A 7,603-nucleotide genomic window follows, 5' to 3' on the forward strand; every position below is an offset into this window, starting at 1 on the left:
TTAATAATATGAAATACATCGCAGGTGATGACGTTGTTAAGTTTCCTATAAACAAACTCAATAAGTCGAAGTTACTTCCAATCTGTGTTGCTGTCTGGTGGTTCTCTTTCGATTCTCCGATTGCGAAAATAAAGAAATTTAAATAATATTAACAAAAATAATTTTTATAATTTTACTTTGTGCGTATCCGAAATAATAATAAAAGGATAATGTTTATATATGTGCACACACATATGCACATATAAACGCACACACGCATGCATGTATGTGAAACGAGAAACGTTTTGTGTTATACATTTTATATACGTATGTATAAGTAAATTGTTTTATGGTTTTGTGCTAGTGGCCTGAAGATGGTTGCCGAGGCACCGAAATACACCGATATACGCATTATAACAAAATTATTTTGAATTTTTGATTTTAAAACAAGCTGGATCTGAAGACAGCTAAATAAATAATTAATATATCATAACTATGGAAGTTATTCAAATATTTGGTTGTGAAATAGAATAGCGTAAGTGTAGACAACGCCATCTATGAGTCACAGTCGGCATGCAGGTTAGCAAAATGTGGAAGTGGAGAGAATGTTATTATTATGTAATCGTTTCCGATTACTCGAACCAGCACACTTTATATTCTGTTCGTCATTGGAGACCGTTTCTTAACAATTTCGAAGACTTAAAATCGCGCGAAATTCCCGGATTACCGAGACAAAAATTGTCGTAAAATAGCTAAAGAGCGGTAAGGTTTTTTATTTGTGACCCGTTTCTTATGCTAAATTTTCTTAAAATAAATGTTTTGCTGTGTAATTACAGAATTGGCATTTTGCACCAGATCAAATTAGTGCAGACTATCTGCCATTTACAACAGCAAATAACAATTATGTGTTCCCTCTGGAGAACATTGAATTGCGTTCCCAGCATGAGTTGAATTCGCCGCTAATATTGGAGAGATTGCCGCCGCTGCATTGTCACATAATTATCTATACTTCGCACCTAAGCAGTAAACGTTCTCTTATTTTGTTTGGAGAGATAATAACTAGATCGAAAAGAAAATAGCCATATTATTTTTCTTCTAGTCCCATCAGGTGTTCTTTTTAATTTCAGCAATTTGTCGCCTTACATCAACGAAACATACATAAATGGCATAATTACTCAGTTATTATAAATAAAAACATTCTTTAATTAAGAGAACGTAAAACAAATTTAAAAAAAAGAACAAAAGGATTGAGCACACCTTTTTAAGATCAGCACAAAATAGGACAAAAAGAAAAATTAAAAGAGTTAAAGCTTAAGACATATTAAAAATTAAAAGAAATAAAAAAAAAAACAACTTTTTAAATTAATTTCTATACATACGTTTGCGATTTTAATTACCCTAGCAACGTTTTACAGCGTTAAAAATGTATACTTTTAACATGCTATAATTTACATGCTAATTACTAATTTTCAATATGATGTATTTATAATTATTATATTATATTACAATAAAATATATATAATATAATATAATATATTTTTTATAGACATTAAATAAAAATGTATATATAAGATGGTTTTATCAATTTGGTTACATTGCTTATGAATAGCTAAAATACCCTATTTTGGGAATAGGTGCCTTGCTGGTCGAAAAATGATAAATTATAAAAATCTGCCGAGCAACTTGCAAGTTGAAAGCGAGTGGAGAATTATAAGCATAGCAGTGCTTAGAAACCACAACAATAAGTTAGAAGGGTACAGAAGCTAAGATCATAAGCTGTAGCCTCAAACAAAAAGGGATAGCAGGGACACAATTTGTGGTATGCTTTTTTCATTGTCGAGTCGTTTGTTTTGATTTTGGTTGTTGTTGGTTCTTGCGCCAGTTTTAAAACGGTAATTATCTGTTTATCACTCAATGAGCTGGTTCAAAGCTTTCGTAACGTAAAGCTTGTTCCACGCTTTCGTCACGTAAAGCTTCTTTATCTCGTTCTCAAAGTAAAGCTCGTTCAAAGCTTTCGACGCATAAAGCTTGCATACAGCAGGTTTATATGCAAATAAATGTGCTTTTAAAACAAAGACAACAAGCTTTACACAGGCTTTATGCTAAAAAGGCGTTAATATGTACATTAGACTGTTAGCAAAGCTTTGGACTCACGTATTCAATAGGCCCCTGTCAATAGATTCTTTTGTTCAAACATATCCACTTAAATGATTATTTATTTACAAATGCAAATTTCTTTATGTCGTTTTCTTTTTTCTCAATTTAATTTAATTGACGACACCAGTTAACAAAGCATTTTGCTTTTGCGCTATCGATAATGGTTGAAACGTAGCCACTTTTTCAGATTCTAAGGATTTAATTCCAATTCGCTCTATTACCTTCTCTGGTCATTAGTTGCTGGGACACACGACTTTTATTAATCTTTAGAACATTTTGAAAGCTAAAATTTCGCTTGAAAGTCGATTAATAAATTGTATTGCGTGGACCGGACCGTCTTGTCTTGCATCTTAAATGTGTATTTAAAAACTTGCAGTTACCGATAAAGTGCCACGCCCCCAGCTGTGTTGGGCTGTGTTGTTGTTTTGCGCAGCGCTGTTTAGCCAAAGTTTTCCATTGACTTTGCAAATTTATGCAATTATGCAAAAGTTTTTAATGAGTTCTAAATAAAGTTAACAATTTCGCTGTCGGCAGCGGTTAGCTGGTGTAAACTACACCAGGCGACCAAAATAAAAGTTTTGTCGCAGCCAACAGAAACTTTGCCCGCCCCCGTCCATTGTTTTTTTGGCCCCTCTCAGTGCTTGCCAGCTTAGCGCTTCGGTAATCAAAGCAATGACCAGGTCTACTCAAAAATTACAAATTACAAATTGCCTAACTTGCTGCAGTTAAAGCCGCTTAAAGACATGCCCATCAAGGGCACGCCCACTGCGCAACGATGCTCATCTTGGAGATGATGGGCAACGTCAAGTGCTCAAGTGGCAGTGTGTGAACTCATTTCGAGACGTTTGTCTGGCAGTGCCTTCATTACGTAATCCCAGCCGCAGCCGCAGCCGCAGCAGCAGCAGCATCCGCAACAGCAGCGGCAGGGTTGTGCACAAATAAAGTTCATGGCCATGGTCAATGCGAGTGCGGCCTACTTGGCAATAGGCTGTGGCACTCGGTCTTATTATGCATTCGTTTCCGCTCGATTTCGGCGACGACATCTTTGTGTGTCCCGTACACCTCCTAGAACTAAGTCTAGGCACTCACGCAGCCGGAATTTCTCCAACAACAAGAACAGTGAGCACCTGGCTTTGTTGCCGCAGGGTTTCCGCGCGCCCCTGCGCGTGCGGGCACAAAATCCGCGTGATTAAAGGAACTCGCGTAAAAGGTTTCTTAATATGTATTTGCAAAATGTTTGAATGTACATTTTAATGAGCGACAGCAGAAAACAGGCAACTAATAGCAGGGGTAGGTGAAAGTGGGCGTGGCAGCCACAGATGCCACAATCAGCTTACAATGCCCAGGACCGCTCTGTGCCTGCTGCTCGTTGATTGAGGGGCGTAGGCGTGCCAGCGAGTATGTGCGAGAATGTTTGCTCACATGTAAATAATGGCCTGCAATTTATAGACATACCAAATGGACGATCATTACTCTGCGGAACGCAGACAGTTTAGGTAAATGATTAATTTGCTTGTGGCCGCCGAAAAAGCGGTTAGATAATCGAATAATTAACTCATTTGCACTCAAAACTTAATGTGTTACGTCCCATGGGTATTGAGTATAGGCTGCTTGGTCGTATTTATATGTATGTACTCGTACACACAGCCAGACGCAAAAAAAATCTGTGCGCATATTTCTTATTTTGTAACACGTTGGCTAAGTTAGCTGCCTGCTGACCCGCATGTGTCAAGCGCCTGTCACCTAGGCCGAAAGGATCTGTCAGTCCTCTGGGCTGCGCGCTCGTGCGTCTCATTCAATAGAATGATACACGGGACATGGCGACTCCTTGGCAAATGAAGTGTCCGGCGGGCGCGGCTTGTGGCTGGCATAGATACATACATATTTGTAGGAATGTGTTTAGTTTGCCGGACTTGATTAACAAAGCAGGCTTTGGTCTTATTTGTGTGCGGGATTTCTGGCACTGCATGGCTCTGACACAGCTTAGCCAAATAAATCACAAAAAAGGCCAACAATAAGAGCCGACAAACTATGGCCCTGGTCTGGCTTAGTCGATATATTTTATAAATTTGCCGCCCTCGCTTGCTGCCGACAACGGTTTGATTGAGCCTCTGTATGTTTATCCTGCTGTTAGTTAAGCTGTAAATACATTGCTAGTCTTAAACATAAATAGATAATTTGATACGTTGCCTTAAGCAAACAAGAGAATTTATTCGTTTGGCCAACAACTCGGGGCCTACTACTATACCACTTCATAGTGCTGCATAAGCATTATAAGCTGTAGCTTTCCGCAGTCTGTGTGTGCGTGTGGCTTGGGCTTCGCCTTGAATAGTCCCAAGTGGAACCCCAGAGCGACTGTGCGTCTGTTTCTAATTGTAGTTTGATTTTTATACGTATCGAACGGACAAAAGTTATGCGAGTTGCCAGAACAAAGCATGGCAGTAAATGGGCTCCTACTGGCTATCCCATGAAACTTAATAGCGAATTGAGAACGTGCTTCCATGCCAAAGAGCTTTGTTAGGCGCAGCTCGATGTTAACAAGAAGAAAGGACATCGACTAATTGCGACCCTTTTGCTTATCAGTCATTCCAACAGTGGCAGCAACAACTATAGTCAGCCTCCATTGCCCCGTAATAAAAAGGTCAGATGCTAGCCTCGTTGCAAAGGATTTTCGCTTATTTTCATACCCTCAATATTTACGGGACTGGAGCAGGAGGAGGTCAGAAACCCATGCTAGAAATATAAAAAACAAAAAGCAAAATGGAAAAACATTTCGTATTCACTTTTGTATTTTTTCAACTTTTCAAATATTTGTGTGCGGCTTGCGACTGAAAAAAGAAGAAAGCTTAAAAAAAGAATTTCCTCAGTTTTGTTTATTTTGTTTTATGGGAATTAAAGTTGATACGTGAACTTTATGATTCTACTCCGCGCATTCAACTTAACTCAAATACTAACTAGTCAAGGGATTGTGCATACTCCACGAGCTTAGTGCCTGACTAGAAGCCAAAAAGCTGAAAAAAAATACACATGAATCAACATTGTATAGAGTATGTCATAGTCAACTACTTTCAAGAGACACGCTTCTCTTTGCCTATATTACTATTATCTCTTTTTGTCTGCGCAGAAACTTTAAAACCTTAATTTACACACTATTTTTTGCTGACAGTCCGTGTATTACAATTGTGGGCGGCTTTATTCAATTACCAGTTTTCAGAGGACGTGGCGCTGTCAGCCGCTGCAAAAGATAGGGCAGGCTTTTTTTGTTTAAATTGGTGCCAACAATAATATGTATATTTATTATATATTTTAATTTTTATTTGCTGTTCTGACACGACCTGGGCTGTTAATTTTATTTTTAGCAAATATGTCAGGTCCTTGTGTCAACGGCGTGCATGAATTGTGAATACATACTTTTTACACGAATTCACTTTGTTATTGCAACATGAGTATTCTTTAAACTGGCAGAGCTTAAGGGTTATCCTTATTACCCTACTCGACTAAAAATAAGTGGAAACTGTAAAGTTATGCATTCATTGGGGTACTGTCAAGCTTATTTACCTATTGAATTACTTTCAAAAAATGGTCTATCAGATTTATAAAGTTAACAGGCCGTTATTGCCAATTTTCCTTTACAAGGTTTCAGATGTCCAGATATTTTTATTTTGTTTTGAACCGTATCAATAGTCAATTCGATATAGCCATGTTAGAATATCCACTTAAATGGAAAGCTCTCACTTTTAAATTTTTTCATTTTATAGATTCGTTTTTTAAGTTGCAGGCAGCACAGCACATGTATCGGAATCAAACCAATACGGCATATAGGTGTGTTTGAAATCCTTGGTTTAATTAGTAGGTTGCATTAAAATATAAAGCATTTTATTATAATTATAAATTGAATAGATATATTGTATGCATAACAGTGGGTATTGCCCGGCCTTGCCCGTGTTACAAATTTTAGATATTACCTTTCCACTAAGTACACACCCGTCTTCACATCTATTTAAAAATATGTTTTAACTGCATAGCATACGAATCTTATGTTATGAATCAGAGGTTTCTGCCCTTCTTAGTCTTGCAATAAGAATATTGAGGCCGAATAAAAAACTTGATTTTATTAAACCTTTAACCCGCATTTTTTATCCAACAGCGGTGAACTTTGCGAAGGCGTGTCGAATAATTTCTGATAAAGATTTTTGAAAAAGATATTAACGCCGATAAACCAAGCAAATAAGTAAAGTTTTTTCGCTAAATTTCCACAGTTGCGGGTGGAATGGATTTTGTAAAAAGTGCGAAACACCCCTCAAATGAATTTAAATTCCTGCTTCCTAGCTCTTACGGCTTGGGCTGTGCGTTGATCACAAATCAGTCAGTCAGTCAGTCAAGTCAGTCAGGACAAACAGTTTTATATATAGAGATATTGATATTGATTGGCAAAAATAGTTAAGTAAAATGTAAATAATTAGAGTCTATAGTCCCGCCGTCGTTACCTGGGACAGGTGCACGTAACTAGGCAGCCTTAAAAACGGATCTGACGGGAGAGGCAAGGACAAGGTGATCCAAATGAAGAGAAAATGACGTGAGTCATAGTATAAGCTTGCTTAAGAGTGACATACTGCAAAAGGAACTACTCAAAACATGAGTCCGTGTCACAAATGTGCAGAGCCAGTTGATGGCAACTATTTTTTTATGGGTTTAGTATGTTTTGCTGTTTTTGGTGGTGTTGTACGTTCTGCAGATTGCCGAGGATTGCAAATTGAAGTCGCAAATTTGCATGCACTGCGATTCGCAATGAATAAATCAGGTTCACATATTTCATACACTCTCAAGAAATCGATGCCGTGGAGGCACACGCCCAAACTCGTTCATCCCTTGAATAAATAGCCTATAGCTACGTTCTACACATTATTATGGTGTGTGCACGAATATATGTAGTATACGCAATATATGTATACGTCAAGTACCCCGCCTGCAAATTATTTCCGTGGCAAGGAATAAGCGGATGTTGCCTCAAAGAGAAATCAGCTTGTTTTTTTTGGTTCTTGCTGCAGCTGCTGCGGCGCTCAATAAAGTTTCAATAGCTTTTTATATAAATTGCAAATTACATTAAACAGATTACAGCCCCGCGGCTGGTATTCGAGCTCAAGTCCTTTAGGCATCCTGAAGGCTCTTCCGCTCTTGCGCTCATCTTGTTGACACTGGAGCTGTTAATTATTTGTTACTTGAGAGCTTGACACATGCAGCAGCAACAACATGCTTACATTAATAAAACATTCGATTCATTAAGTATGCACATAAATATATGTATGAAAATCTGGGAAAAAAAGAAGAAATGTTTACATGCCCGGCTGGAACCTTTTAAAGATTCTTGAAAAGCCGGAACCAGCTTTAATGGCACCTTTTGGCATATTTATGCTCCACTTTTATTTATTGTTTTATGTGTTCTTGCAGCCTTCGTAAGAGATTTCGT

The sequence above is a fragment of the Drosophila virilis genome, chromosome 2 (assembly GCF_030788295.1).
Source record: "Drosophila virilis strain 15010-1051.87 chromosome 2, Dvir_AGI_RSII-ME, whole genome shotgun sequence".
NCBI classification, from domain to species: domain Eukaryota; kingdom Metazoa; phylum Arthropoda; class Insecta; order Diptera; family Drosophilidae; genus Drosophila; species Drosophila virilis.